Below are 17,064 nucleotides of genomic sequence, written 5' to 3'. Positions count from 1 at the left end.
TACCACACTACCTAATTACTTACGTAGTGTGGTAATTCGAATTACTAAACAACGTAATTCCGAATTACTGCTCAACGTTTTCACGTCATGACGTTAAATAATGATTAAGGTTGTTATGTTTAGATTTCCTAAAAACTACGAATTTCTTTTGACCAAATTATTGACATCGAATACATTGAATACATTGCTGTGATTGATAGTAATGACTCACCCAGTAACTTGGTGCAAGTGAGATCTGGCAGTCTTGTAAAGATTGTCTGATGTCAGTCATGCACGCAGAGATTCAACTGAAAATGGTATTATGATGTACTTGGAGGATATAACTCTATCAAGACATATCATGAAACCCATGATTAAATATTCATATTTTAAACAATAAAACTTTTTAAAAATGGGACATTTTTTTCTGACTCACTCTGTAAATCGAATACATCATGGCATCCTTGTTACTGTTGCTAATAAAATTGCAGTTATTGTTATAGTTGTTGTTTTAACGCATTTCTGCTTTAATTAGCATACAGCTCCAGATTTCTCATTATCAAATCTTTGAAAACGAAGTGTCTTACCGTAGCATAGGCCAAAATAACCAACCAAGTGGAGGAAATGGAGCAACGAATTCTTCATATTCAATAAAAAAATAAAATAAAAAAAAAAAAGAATCTTGTATGAACCGTTTACTCCTCTTCAGTGGCCAGAGTTTGTTTCTAGTTTTAACCATAAAATCGCAAATGCCACATTTTCTGCTCCTTTTCAATGCCAATAAAGTAATAATCATATCTTTTCTCGGTTACTTTATGATATAAAACGCGCTTTCCATTAGGGTTCCGTTCACATGCATATTGACACTCCATTTTAATTGTATAGTGAAAATCGAACCGAAAGTACAACACCTTCAATATGCTTGGAAAGCCTTATCCCGTCTCCCATGGCTTCGGCTACTAATAATCAGTGCAATATGGTTGTATTGGCGTGTCTATGCTTGAAAATGGCACTTGGCTGGAATATTTTTCGGGAACAGAGCGTGTACACTATCATTCAAGTTCAAGTTTATTGATCATGCACAGTTACAAGGCATACAAATCGTTTTCCAGCTGTTTCTTCAATATATATAACATCAATTAACATATATGTACTGTCAATTTATACAAAATACTAAACCAGGAATAAAAACAACACACAATAGGAATGAGTTCAAAATGGTATACATGTAGGCTTTGGTATAGAAACATAATAACACAAATTACAACCGTAGACATTTGTGAATTATTAGTCGAATCCAATGACCTGGATAACAATAATAACAATTTAAACCATTGAGAAACGTAGTATTAACTGCTTTACAAATGTGACTGACATTACGTGGATTAGCAGAAAGAGAATGCGTTTGTGGTACCTCACACTGCTTAATCGTTCTATCATTTCAGTTTATGTCTACATACATTCACTTTTGGTTGAAGAGAATTGTTTGGATCGTAGATTTTTTGTCATAAGAAGTGAACCGACAAAAATAACACCAAAACATGTGAATAATTATAATGATAGTCTGGGCACAAATAGTGGTTCATCCATGTATTATCACTCCGGTCATCGAATTCAGGCTTGCCCGCAAGCAATGTAATATAACAAATTTCAATCCGGACAGCAGAAATCCAGATTTACACCAAAATTGTTTAATTTTCAGGTTCTGGGTTTCTCTTTTACTTTTCTTCAAGGCTATATGAAATATACCAGTATCTGGACACCAGAAATCCAGTAAACAAACGAGGCTCAAGAGATAAGTTTAAAGTATCATACTCTTGTATAAGAATTGTTCTATTTACAGAATGATATATACAGGAGGCCCTGAGCAAATTCAGTGAATGATTTAGCTGACAGAGATGTCCAGATCAGAAGTGTAGCTGTGGTCAAAGAGGCTACGTTTCTTCATCTTGATAAAAACGTAAATAGTTCAAACCAGTACAAAAACGAACAAGCTAATAAACAATTGAACACCAAGAAATGGGGGGGGGGGGAAATGAAATATTAAGAGGGGTAAAGAAAACAGCCGCGGCAGATAAATGATTTTTGGGGCTTGAGCCAGGTGGTCACTGACAAACGTTTGACTATTCATTGCTTCTATCATTATTACCATTAATAATGGGCCTGTAATAGTAAGCTATTACAGGCCCACGTTTTACTTTCGTATCTTTATCACAGGACATCGACTTTACTGGTGTGATAGTCTGAGAAAGTACGGTTCACGAATATTATCTACCGCGAAAACTAGTTCTCTTTCGTTATCATGATTGCTAATGCACAATTATTACCCTGTGTATTTGCATTTCAATAAAACACACATTCAAGTATACACACTCACTGATAAGAGGACACTAGTGTATCTCTAAGTCACAAATCTGCAACGGTCGGAAATTCGTCGCCATAGGATCAACATTTCGAGGTGTGATTAAGTACATTGTTTTGAAGGTAAGAAATAGAACAGTACTTCTTATTAAGGAGAAGATCGAGTTATGATAAAGATGGCTGGTACCTGAAAAGCTAGTGAAGTGCACTTATATTCGAAATTTGACAAGAACTAGCTCAACCGTTTGGACCGATGTCGAATGTGTGTGTTGTTTCACATACATAATTGTGTATGTAGTCTCACATGCCTAATTCTGTATTTAATCTCTCAAACGTAATTGCTAATGTACTTTGTCATACTTAATTATTTGTGTAATCTCATATTCCTAATTATTATGTATGTAATCTCATATTCCTAATTATTATGTATGTAATCTCACATACCTAATTATGAATGACATCTCTTATACCTAATTATGTATATAATCTCTCATATGTAATCGTGTGTGTAATCTCTCATACATCATTATGTATGTTATCTGCCATACACAAATCATGAGTGTATTCTCTAACATATAATTATGTATGTATTCTCACATACCTAATTATTTTTGTAATCGGGGTTGTAATATTATGAAAACTTTTGAAGACTTGGTTGTAGAATTTGATATCCCAATAACTGACCAACGCAAGTATGATTCCCTGATGAATGCGTTATATTAAGATTGGTTTATTGATCATCAAGATGTTCATGAGAATATTTTTGATAAGATCGTTCTTGAGTTACTAAGGAAGTTGAAAGTGCCTATAGCTATGCTTATTCGGTACTACGTAACAAAGATAAATCATTCCAGGCCAAGATTGGTAATAAGTGGGAAGAGTGGCTTGGTTTGGATAGAGATGAAATTGAATGGTCTGTTATACACAAAAATAATTTCAAATGCAGGGATAGTCCTTTGTATTACTTCTGTCAGGAGCTTCCTGAAACCTTGATTCATATATTTTGTAAATGCACAGTAGTTGCTTCAATGTGGACAAAGCTTGCAGATTATATTGATAATATGACGAAGGAGACAACGATTTACTCTGTTCGCTCATATATTTGGTATTGATATCGGTGGCAGGCATGATGTTTGTATTATTTTTTTTATTATTATTCCTGTTCCTCAAATTTTATATTATTCGAGGTAAATTTCAAGAGGTAGAATTATATTTTAAGGGCTTCCTTTCTTTTGTAAAAATGAAACAGAAAATTGAATATAAAATAGCAGAGAAGAAAGGTAAACCGATTTCCCACTTTAGGAAATGGTCACTTTCTTTCTTGTAGAATTTTCGTCCCCTGGTATTTAATAATTGTTTTACTTCCTTATTGTCAATTATGTTATTATATTGTTAATATTACTTTATTTCAGTAAAGCCTCTCCTTGACGAGTTCAGTCTCGGTTTTCTTACATAATATACAACCTTTAAGCATGTCAGGGTAAGCTTTAGATATGCACAAATGTAACTGGCTAGAATGAGGCATTTGTGTTGTGCTGTGTTGTGTTGTATTGTCCTGTGTTGTACCGTGTTCTGTATACATCCTTTTACTTTATTGATATGTTATTACTGTATGCGATGTCGTTGTGTTTTATTTTCAATAACAAAAAAATACAAAAATGAGAAAATTTCCTCTCAATTTGATCATTCAGGAACACGTAGTACATACCGATTGTCATATCCTACGCAATCTTTATAATAACACCAAACCGATTTATCCTCACATCAATTATTGGTGTCTTGAGTGTTGTGCCTGTGTTCTGTGTTAAGAGGGTTGTAATGGGGCCAACCCACACAAGACACTGGTAATTTGTAAATATATTACGTTGAACAAAGTAATGTTCCCTTATATCAAGTATTGGTGTCCTGTGTTCTCTGCATAATTCTTCTCTTAGCAAACGAGTGACCTTGGAGAAAGGCGAGGAAAGTAACTGACTAGTAATATGCCTAAATTGTACAAAATTACTCGCTATGCATTGTTTGTGTTTAAAGTTGTTGTGCAATACGTTTTGCCATTGGTATGAATATGTATATAACAGGGTAAAGATATTGCGTTTAAAAATAGAATTTACTATCACATCAATTATTGGTGCTTCGTGTTTTGTTCTAAGTTTGCTGTGTTAAAAAAGGAATGTAGTGAGGCTAACCGGGACCGGAAACGGATAATTATAATAAAATGCCATGCAGAAAGCAATTTACCCTTACATCCATTGATGGGGGCTTGTTTATTGTATTGAAATTTTCTGTGTTAAAAGGCTTGTAATGGAGTTAACCAAGACCAGAAACGGGTAATCTGTTTAGACATTGCGTTGAATAAAGCAATTCACCCTCACATCAATTGTTGGTCCTCTGTGTTTTGTGCAAAATTGTTCATTTGGCAAATGAACGACAGTGCCGAGAGGCAAAGAAAGCAACTTACCAGCAGAATGCCCAAACTTTACGAGAGGATTCACTTTTCCTTTCCTTGTGTTCCAAATACTTGTGCAGTTCATTTTGCTAATGATATGAACCCGTAAATAACAGGGTAAAGAAGATGGCGAAGAATACAACAGAAGGAAAATTTAAATAGCACCGTGCATGAGATACTGTACCTGATTAATCCAAAATTAGTCATACAAATAATTCAAAGGGTATTGCAGTAACTAGTACCTTTTGGATTATTTCATCGATCTCCTTAAAATAACTAGAGCCTTTGATAAGGAGAGTTTTGCTATCATTATTTGAGTTGGGCACAATATGACAACCCCTGCTTTGTTGGGAAAGCACAACATTAAAGAATAGAATGCTGTTAAATGGGAACATTTCCTCCAAGATGAACAATGAAGAGAGCAAGGTTGTCAAGGGCCCAGATGATTTTTATAAATCTGGGTCTGGATGACATTGACTACGGAGACTTCAAGCTCTACTTTCTGGCCAAACTGAGAAGGCCAAACTCTCTACATTGAGCTGTGTAGGCACGCCTTTAGCAGTGTTCAGGGGTAATACATATTTGGAATGTCCGCAGAACAATGACATGAAAACTATTTAAAGCATATTTCTTCTAAATAGCGTATGAAAAGAAGTGGAATATAATAGTTTTATCCTGGATTGATGTTACGGTCGAATGCCTAGCATCAAAGTACTATTCATGAATCACATCTTACGTGGAAACTAGTAATCTTCTATTATCCTGATCGTCAATGCAAAATTCATACTGTGTGTATAGCTGTATTTCGATTAAAAAAAAACATATTCAAGTCTTCACACTCACTGATAAAATTACTGTGTATCTCTAAGGCACACATCTGCGACGTTCTTCGCCATAGGATCAACATTTCAAGGTATAAGTAAATGCATTGTCTTGAATGTAAGTAAATCGTACATGAACTTTCCCCTGAAACCTATAGAAGTGTGCTCATATTCGAAATTTGACAAGAACTAGCTCGAACCAATGTCGGATGTGTCTGTAGTCTTACATATATAACTCCATGTGTTATCTCGCATGCCTAATTCTGTATGTAATCTCACATACCTAATTATATGTGTAGAGTATGAGATCTTCAGCAAGAATGAGAAATTTCCTCTCAATTTGATCATTCAAGAACACTTTTTACACACCAGTTGTTATGTCCTACGTAACCTTTATAATAACACCAAACCAATTTATCCTCACATCAATTATTGGTGTCTTGAGTGTTGTGCTTATGTTCTGTGTTAAGAGGGTTGTAATGGGGCTAACCCACGCATGACACTGGTAATATATAAAGATATTGCCTTGAGTTAAGCAATTTACCCTCACATCAAGTTTTGGTGACTTGTGTTTTGTGCTAAATTGTTGTGATGGTGCTTACCAACACCAGAAACGGGTAATTTTGTAAAAACATTACGTTGAACAAAGTAATGTTGCCTTACATCATTTGTTGGTGTCCTGTGTTCTCTGCATAATTCTTCTCTTAGAAAAAGAGTGACTTTGGAGAGAGGCGAGGAAAGCAACTGACCAGTAATATGCCTTAACTGTACAAAATTATTCCCTATGCAATTGTTTGTGTTTAAATTTATTCTGCAATACGTTTTGCCATTGCTATGAATATGTATATAACAGGGTAAAGAAGACAGGAAGATTCAAGTAACATTTTGCATGAAATATTGCAGTCATCGAAAATTATTTCTTTAGATAATCCAAAGAGTATTGCAATAAATATACCTTTCGCATTATTTCTCGAAGCTCCTTGATATGGCAAGAGCCATTGATTAGGAAAGTTTTGCTAACCCTATTTGAGTTGGGCACAATATGACGTTCACTGCTCTGTTGAGCAAGCACAAAATAACAAAAAACCCATTTTGTGAGCACATGAAACTATGTTGGCCAACCTATGTGTATAGGTGATTCTGGACTGAGCTTGTGTTGGCGCGCCTTGTTGAAGGAGTATACAAATTGGGTATGAACGCTGTACAATAAAAAAGCAGAAATACTATTTTAAGCAGATTTGAGCTAAATAGCGTATGAAAAGAAGTGAAATATAATAGTTCCATCAAGACAATCAAGCTAAAACTTACACAAAACATACACAAAGAAAATTACTGACCCTGGCTTTGATGAAAGATTGCCGTTGCGGCTCAATGCCTAGTATCAAAGTACTGTTCATGAATCTCATCTACCTTGAAAACTAGTTCTCTTTCATTACCATGATCGTTAATGCACAATTATTACCCTGTATATTTGTATTTCGATAAAACACATATATAAGTCCACACACTCAATGATACAAGGGCAGTACAGTGTATCTCTGAGTCACACATCTGCAACGTTCGGAGATTCGTCGCCATAGGATCAACATTTCGAGGTGTACTCAAGTGCATTGTCTCGAAGGTCAGAAATAGAACAGGTTGAGTTATACTGAAGATGGAAAATAAATTGTGAGTTTTCTCATTGTTTGTATGTCACTTTAGAAGAATATCGTAGCAGGACCAATGCCCGAAAAAGCTATATAGAAGTGCCCTCATAATGCGCCTAATACTTTGTTTCTAGGCGCGGAACATATTATTATCCACTCCCCGCCATTTTACAAGCGCCATTTGCTAATCCAACCTCATTAACTTTCGCATCCTACCGGGTACACATTTTAACACCTGGGTGGAGAGTGGCAAATGTAGATCAATGTCTTGCCAAAGGACATTAGTGCCGCGGCGGGACTTGAACCGCGGACCTTGTGATCCACAGTCCGGTAACATATCCACTCGACCACGACACCTCTACATATCTACTTCTGTGTGTAGTCTTACGTGCCTAATTATGTGTGTAATCCCACATACATAATTCTGCGTGTAATCTCATATAACTAATAGTGTGTGTAGTCTCACATGCTTTATTCTCTATGTAGACTGCGCATGTGATCTTCGGCAAGAATGAATCATTTTCCTCTCAATTTGACCATTTAAGAATTCATAGTACTCACCAATTCTCATGTTCAACATAATCTTTCTTTCCCAATTAATTGCATAATGGTTTCGCATCAATATGATCACATGACCAGTGCTCATTTTTTATATTGAAACTTACTTTTCACATCCAACAAGTTTAGGTTGTCGTTGCTCTCAATAATTATTTTTGACAATAAAATGGCATTGCCTGCATGCAATGTAAATATCTGCATAGGATGAAGACAAATCAAGAAAGTTATGGTATTTTCTTTTTCAATGAGGTTTTTTTTATAATTGACCCGAAATTGATTAAAACGAAATCTGCTATGGGTATTTTTTCGTCAACAGTGTAGGGTCAACGGTTTAACAAGTTAATTTTATTTATTCGTTCAATTTTTTTTTAAACTGACCTCAGTGGAAGTCTTAACTATTTCCCCCTGTTCTTTTATATATATATGCATCTAGAATGGCGGGTACAAACAGGCAAGATTTCGATGATAAATTGAAAGCAGTTGCCAGAAGAACAAAGCAAGATGCAGAAATAGATGATCTCGGAAAGGCACTAAAAATTCCTTCGTATGATATTCAAAGTGCTCAGAAAAGGAACAGCCAAGATCATTCACATATGGGGTCGTTGGAGTTGCTGAGAGACTGGATGAAAGGACAAGATTCATCAACAATGAGACAGACCTTGATTGATGCCTTGGTAAAGATAAAACGGAATGACATACTCGAAGAATGTTTTCCGGAGGACGGTGCTGGTTAGTACAGAGTACTTCTAAGTTCTATCTAAATAAATTGAAAGTTTTTAGCCAGGAGGGCGTCAATTCATATTCTTTAACCCATGATTGACGCCCTTCTGGCTCTAAATAGACGTAAAAAGATTCGAACGTATCACTTTGCCTAATAACGTATTGCTAAACCCATCGACTGAGCGCAGGGCTGCCATCCAATTTCACGTCGAATTTTCTTACACCCAAGAAAAAGAAAAATAAGGTCGCGAACTACTCCGTTTTATTATTAATGTGGAGATGGGAGTGCTGAGAGCAGTCCCCTCAAAATCATGAAACGGTCAATATTCGGAGAAAAGAAATCCCATTTTAAAAGTGAACTGTTTGCCTTCTATCATTGCATCTAGTAAATCATTTAAGGACCAACTTACATTCAACATTGTTGCTCTCTCTTAGAAATGTTACACGTAATATTTTGGTAGGGTACGTCAGCATTCGATCCCCTCCGCCCCAAGCATAATTCTGCGTACACACCAATATAGATAATAATAGGTATTATTATCATGATTAGAATGTCTGATTTGATATTTTTATGCAATGTACTTTCATGATGGTGTGTCTCTATAGTGTATGATTTAAACATAGACCTTGAAAAAGTTGGATTGTAGATACCCAACCAAAACATACATATGTTGTTACCAATACCGATAATTAAATAATAATGATTATAAAAATACTACGTCTAATGATAAAAATAATGATGACGATGATGATGATGATAATAAGAATGATTAATGGGCATTACCAAATGTAATTATCTGTACATCTTCGGGCCTCAATTTAAAATTGCAATTGGTTAATTTCTTTTAAATGCTCCCTAATTTTGCATAACTCCAATGCTAAAAAGGTGTTTCCATTTGTATTAAATTCAACACTATATTTCTTTTCCTCGCAACCACCGATCTCTCAATACCTAAAGAAAATAACAAAAACTCACCTTTCCTGTTAATAACTTAATTGTAAAACGCATATGAACATACGTGGAAATTACAATCTATAAATAAGGTATTACTATTAGTATTATTAGTATTATTATTATGATTGTTATATAGATACTGTGACCGAACCTACCAAAAGAAACCCAGCATCGCGTACCTCTGGACTACTAACGGGTAAATAATGTAGTATTTGTTTTTCCAGTAGAGTTCATGAAAAATAAGATCATGAAATTATTACAATTACTGTTGAATTATACAGTATATACATGTACACACACGCAGACACGCACACGGACACACGCACACACACACCCACGATAAAGACACACATGTGCGTCTGTGTATGTGTGTGTGTGTGTCTTTCTCTCTCTCTCTCTCTCTCTCTCTATGAGGGTAGTGTCAGTGCCAATGTGAACTGCATGGACACAATTAATATTTGGTGTTCATCCGTCGCTTTAATCTCAAACCACCCATGTCATTGAAATTCAGACAATAGAGTAACTCGTACTTTACCCTACATAACCGCTAACTGTGAACAGATATTTGTCACATCGATGTTCCTGGTTCAAATAGAAGGCATTCCCTTTTCGAAGTAGTTCATAGGCCCCTAACTAAGTACGTTCATGCAATTGCAATCCCATGTGATTCATATGGATGCGTGCATTATTACCACTGAACAAACGCAAACAATTCGGGTACATTTAGGGTCCACATACTATATCCAGATACGGATTTTTGTTTTAAACTTCCCGTTATGTTTATATTTAAGCGATGAATGAAACTACATAGTCTTTCTTGTTATTGGAATCCGTTTAGGCCTATTCTATTATACAAAACAGCTTGTTTATACTTTGATGGGAATTGTTGATATTGTAATCAAATCATTTTGGTTAGAGACATTTCAACTTTCTCTAAAAATAGATATCTGTTCCTACCATGTAAACAATAATTGTCTTAAAAGGAAACCTCACCCCGAAGAATAAGTTTAGGTATTCTGAAAAATGAGATATAATTCCTGCCCTTTGATGTACAATATTCCCTACGGAAATGAACAAGAGATATATAGATGAAGATGTGATGCCTTTTAGCATGGCATGGGTGCAGTCATTTTCTTGAACATGTGACGTACCAGTTGAAGTTATACATGTATTGTGCACCAAGCGTTAGTTGGAAAGACTTTTTTCTAATCAGTAACAAAACCTTTACTTTTCAATGATGAAAAATCATAGCTGAGAATATAAAAATTAAAATTGATTAAAAGGATATAACAGGGAAACGATACTTTAGTATACTATAGCAGTTGTCAAATATATTTCATAAATGAGAAACATTCACCCCAGCTTGATAGTTGTGGTAGCGGTCGACTAGATAGTTAGCTTCACCGACTTATTAGTGCAATTTGCGTTCTGGAAATTTTAGTACATTTAATGTAATAACAGGTGAATAAAATGCTTCATCAACGCACACACCTGGGAAAGAATCATCTATAAATTTTAATACATTTATTTGATAAAAGACTTCACATAGTACGTCACATTATCAAGAAAATGGCGATGCCCATGTCGTGCTGAGAAACTGTACATTATTCTTGCTTTATGCCTCTCCCATATATTTTGATGGGGAATCTTGTACATAAATGGGCAAGATTATACTAAATCTCTCAGAATAAATAAAGTTATTTCTTGGAGTGATGTTTAGTATATTCTTAAAATGATCATGAAGTACCTAAAAATGAAAAAAAATCTTTGAGTGACCGGTATTACTATACTCATTTTTCCCAATAGACTGTAGTGTTATAAAAACCGTTAGGAAAACGATTTTTTGAATTTCGATTTCGTATCTTGAAAATCAGACAGGCGATCGGCTTGTAAAAGTCATGGGGTTCCTTACTGACTAAAAGGTTATAATTATCATTGCAACATGAGCTAAATCCAGGATTTATTTTGAGAATCTGAGACAAAGTTACCCAATCCTTTTAAGTGGCCTACAAACTGAAATTAACATGTAGTTTGAGATTAGCATCAGGACCTACAGCTAAAACATAACCAAGATAACAAATTTCATACCGTATCTGGACAGCTACCGCCCGGACATCGATCCCCAGATAACCCCCCCCCCCCCCCAATCGTTTCAGTGCCCCATAAATCTATGAACTCGGGCTGCGCCACTGCTCATATCCCCAGGATCTAAACCCTATGTTAACTGGGGGGGGGGGGCAATTTGACCCCCCTGTAGTAATTTAGAGACTAGTCCGGAACCGCGTCAGATATTAAGTTTTCCTTTCGCGACTTTTTTCTTTCGAGTCTTACGCATCTTTTAAAACATTTTTTTTTTTTTAAATCGGACGTATAGTTACAAATTCACGTGAATTTTTGTGTTTGCATGTCAGCCCGAAAATCGCTCATTTGTTGTGATTTGTGTACAAAACATATGGAAATATCATTTTTCCTAAGAAGAGATAAAACATTGGTTATTTGGTCTTCTTTAAAGTATAGGTGTTTATTTTGGGGTCAAAATAGGTGAATTTTAGTTATAAATGAAATAAAACAACAAAACAATAAAATACATAACTTACAAATTATCAAAGCAAGAGATAACATAAGGAATAACCTGGCTCTTCCATTTCCATTTTTTGTTGTCGTATTCTTATTCCAAATGGTCTAACGAATTTATGTAGTGAAAAAGAATGCTTAAATATGAATTATATATGATACATGGGTAAAAATGAAAATGTTATGATCTTATTTGCATATATTACCATAAATATGCAAATGAGTAAATTTTTCAAAAAATTGAAATTTCCATAGTATTCTACACACTTCACTTGATATGCTTGCAAATTTTCGCTGCGATCGGCTGTGAAACGGCCGAAATCTTAGGGGGGGGGTCAAATTGCCCCCCCCCCCCCCCAATAAAAACCTGGTCTGAAATAGCCCAGTTAAAATAGGTTTAACCGTCACAAAATGTAACAACGCCCCCCCCCCCCCCACCGTTCTCGTTGGCAGATCGCTGTGTCTTCGCGTGGGTGAAAGTGACTTTGCTCTCTTGTTTTTTGTCATTTGCTTTCTTTTATGGACTCGAGAATCATTGCCGTATCGCTCTGTATACTGTGTACAACTGTATATGCAATATAATGTTTCTTCTGTCACGATTTTAGTCTGTGAAAGCCAAGAGCATACATTATGCTATTGTCACATTACCCAAAAGTAGCCTGCTCGGCGGCCGAGCGGCGAGTTTTTAACCAATTTTGCCCGGCGGCTGCCCGGCCACCGAGCGGCGGCCGCCCAGGCACCGCTCGTTTTTAGGGCATCGCTCGGTCGCCGCTGAAGTTTTAGCGCGGAGTTAAAATTTGGGCGGCGCCTGCTCATTTTTCACTAGCCGCCCAAAATACGCTCGGTGCCTGGGCGGTCGCCGCCCGGGCACCGACCTAATTGCTGGGCGATGCTTAATTCCAGCAGCGACCGAGCAGGCTACTGATCGGTCGGTCGCTGCTCTGATTTGTGACCATAGCTTAAGAGCATGCATAATGGCAGTCATGTTAAAGCCAGGTTAATGACTGTGTAGCGCCAGGGGTGTCAAGTCTGACACTCTTGAGCTCTTTAATAAGAGACCACTATCGTAATTGATATAATTATTGTAATCATTATTTTAATTGATATTATTATTATTCCTTCACAAAATATTATTATAATTGATATTATTATTATAACTTCACAAAATATTATTATTATTACCATTAAACCAGGCGGGATGCTGTCTTTGACGGACCTGAAATTGAACGAGATAGGGGAGGCTCTGGGAGTCAACGAGAATATCATGACTCTTGGACTATATCTTGATTTCCCAAGATCCAAGGTGGAAATGTTTCTTGCTACAAATCGGGCTGATGGCAATGTGTCTTCCAAAGGCACCAAGAATATGCTATTTGCATGGAGGAACAGGACGCCCAGCGCAAAACAGGTGAAAGAGCTTCGTGATGCCTTGGTGAAAGCCGATTTGAGGCTCGTTGCCGACGAGCACCTTCGTAACAGTGCTACGAACCCGGCAGAACCTGTTAGAAGGTATGTATAAGGTACTAGATCAGTATTATGAATTCAACTACACCTCTCCTTTTGAGATAAAGTTATTACCAAATGGAATATGTTTGGCTACTTTTACAAATCAGACAAAGATGTGTTTTCTTCGTTTAGTTTATTTGTTTTGTTCTGGTTTATTTTTGTTTTGTTTTTCTTTTCATACCATTTCCCCAATTTATTTAAATTCCTTTCTTTCTTTATTTATTTATGATATAGACAGGGTGATTCATTATTAGCAATATCGGTGGTCTTACATGAGGCCCTGTTAAACATAATGGGGAAAAATATTTTAACAAATATATATATAATGATAATAATAATAACAAAATCATGAACATAAATTCATAACAGCAATAAAGAATAAGTAAAAACATGTATAAACATATATACAAAGTATTCGGTATCCTCGTAATGAATGAATGGTTTGTTTATTTTAGTTTTGCCATGCTTTTTCGTTCAAGAAAACGTTGTTGCATATTTATAATATCTTAATGTAACATTTTAGTATAGACGGTAATTAGTTTTTAAATCCGATGAAAAGTAACTATAGTTCGATATGTATTAGACTTTGAAAAAAGGCAACAGATACAGTTCTTAAGCAAATTATAGAAACTACTTAGGCTCAGTTAAGAAAGACATTAGGGATACCAAAATTGTTATGTACATACTTACAACAACAACAAAGATTACAGAATAGTAAATTACCGGATAATATGCCAAATTAATGCTTGTGATGTAGTATAGAAAATGAATGTACACTCTTAAATAACATTAAAAATACAAATGCATTTATAACTGATAATCAGTTATATGAAATCATTCTTCAAGTTTGAAAAGCATTATATCGTCTGACATTCAGGGCTAAGAAAAGAGACAATCAAACATTTTTTTTCAAGTAGGAAAATTACAAATGTCATATCCTAAACAAAGTGAACAACAAAAAAGCATCAGGCGAAATTTTCCTAGCAATAAGGATGTTTATGAATAATACATTTTATCAAGTTGTTCTGCAACGGCATAATTAACTAATCGTTTAATTTTTACAAGAGAAATGTGCTGGAAAGCTAAAAAGGAATTAAAGTAAAACTGAAGTAGAGACACTAAACAAAATTCATCTTGTCATCTTATCTTATTGGGAATCGATATTGCAAGATTGTTTGAATATGTATTTAAAGGTGTTCATAGAGCTTGCCATTCTCAATGATCTTTCCAATTGATTCCATGTTATAATTGAAGATACGAGGGAGTATGGTTTGAAACCCCTATTAAATGGTGCTCGACTAAAAATCATGGAAACGTTTCTAAAAACAGTACACGATTTTTCATGTTCTAATTTGGTTACGTAAAATAGTGCTTTCTCTATCCAAAATAACTCGCTTCCTTTTCATCGCTTTATTTGCCAGTCTGTCGTCCTCCTCCATTCAAACAAGAATCCTTTTTTCTTTTCTTCAAATAACAGTGGCAGAGGAACAAGAATCAACGAGAACGTTTCCCAGGAGCAACTGGACAAGATCTCGAAGGACTTTCCAACTGCAAACTTCGTATCCTTCAGCAAAATATTAGGCGTTGGGATGCACCAAGCCAACGGCATCCTGATGAAACACTGCAAGGACTACCGGAGTGCCTTGATGGAAATCCTCATGGCCTGGAAGAGCAGGACATGTGGCCCTTGCTCAGAACTAGAAGCTGCTTTGAGTGCCTCAGAAGCAGGGGATTTGATAGCGGATATACTTTATAAGTAATTTTAAGGGTCTCATTTTTCATTAAAAGGTTAGGGCCGTCCTACATTGATACCAATATTGTCAAAATGGAGAAATATACCAACCTAACATGCCAATTTTGTTGCAAATGTTGCTGTTGTTGCCTAGAACCAAACACAAAAACGTTTGTAGCAATTGTCGGGGCGGCGACCATTAATAACAATATTATTTTATATGCATTCACGAGCGGGATAGACGTTCGCTTCGATTCACGTTGTCACAATTGTCTGTGATTGGTAAATCTTATATTTTGTCCCTGTACAACTACGTACAACTGGTGTCCTAAATCATTGAATTTGTATATAAATTGGTATTGTCATGTTTATTTCTATAGTTATAGTTGCCCATTTCTTTAATGTATACAAAGTGCTAAAACATAAACTATGTACAGGGACCCTTTAAACTAACATGTATTCTTTCAATAAAAAAATTCAAAACTTAATAATAATAATAATAGTAATGATAATAACACTCAGATTGTATATAGCGTCAATAACAACTAAGTCTTTAAGCGCTTTAAACTTGGAGATTATTACCCAGGCTTTAGCTGTGCTGCCATTACAGTACCAAAGCAACTTCGCCATGTCTTGTATTTCCTCTGGTGCATATAAGATTCTTTCTTTTACTCTTCAACAATAGCTTGTCTGTGATTGATTCATTTTTTACTTTGTCCCTGTCTAATTACGTCTTATAATATTGTATTTCCTCTAATTTTTAAATTATTAGATATATTTATTACTACAAACTCCTGGAAATGGTTATATTTTCTTATCAACGCTTATTTTATATATTTTTAATTAAAACAATTTATTATGAATAATGTCATGTTATTATTATTATTATTATTATTATTATTAACATTATTATTAATAATATTATTATTAATAATATTATTATTATTATCACTATGATTATTATTATTATAAATATTATCATTATGATTGTTATTATTATTATTATTATTATTATTATTATTATTATTATTATTATTATTATTATTATTATTATTATTATTATTATCATTATAATTATTATGGATATCACCAATATTGTTGTTATTATCATTAGTATATAGAAGCAGCAGGAGAAGAAGAAGAAGAAGAAGTAGTAGTAGTATAGAAGGCCTAAAAGTAGTGGTAGTAGTAGTATAGAAAATCCACTACTGTGAGGACGAAGATAACACTGTGATTAAATGTAATCGATAGTTTCTTATTCAGAATATCACATGTCATTTTTTTTTCCTCATGGACTTTTAATATTAAACGAGTGAAAATCTTTAATTGGTCGAATATATTTTATTTCTTGTTGGAAGGCATTAAAGGAATAAATGTAGTTGGTTTTGACATCAATCCTACCAGGACCAGCCCCTGACCGTTCCCCGCACCGACTTGGTCTCTGTTAATTTATCCTTCACACTTCCGTAGATAAAGTGTGGCAAATGACGAAGAGCGAACAAAAGCGCAGAGAATCGGAGCAAAGAGCTGGAGAGAAGAGAAGAAAGGGAGAAGGTAAAACTGGACGAAAAAAGAAGCCGAAACGACCCATCCCGCACCTTCCCGCTTGTATTGTAGTCCGCATGGTAAACCGCTCCAACTAGTGCCCCCTTAATGGTTAGACCTTGCCAGTGGTCCTTCAAATCGACTGGAGCCGTGCTACACAAAAGTTTGGTTGAAGAGGCCTGTTTATGTTATTCAAGTTGCCATTACCGTATGATAGTACG

General features: G+C 35.3%; 1 long non-coding RNA gene across 1 annotated transcript; it reads left to right on the top strand.

Annotated features, from left to right (window-relative positions):
• Positions 1–2,392: 2,392 nt before the first annotated feature.
• LOC100890996 lies at positions 2,393–16,156 on the top strand. Its single transcript, XR_004062608.1, has 5 exons — positions 2,393–2,463; positions 8,245–8,540; positions 9,623–9,682; positions 13,254–13,569; positions 15,044–16,156. It is a non-coding gene; the product is annotated as an uncharacterized LOC100890996 (long non-coding RNA).
• Positions 16,157–17,064: the final 908 nt, after the last annotated feature.

The sequence above is a fragment of the Strongylocentrotus purpuratus genome, unplaced genomic scaffold (genome assembly GCF_000002235.5).
Source record: "Strongylocentrotus purpuratus isolate Spur 01 unplaced genomic scaffold, Spur_5.0 spur5_scaffold_1, whole genome shotgun sequence".
NCBI classification, from domain to species: domain Eukaryota; kingdom Metazoa; phylum Echinodermata; class Echinoidea; order Camarodonta; family Strongylocentrotidae; genus Strongylocentrotus; species Strongylocentrotus purpuratus.
This window is presented reverse-complemented; position numbering and strand designations above follow the sequence as displayed.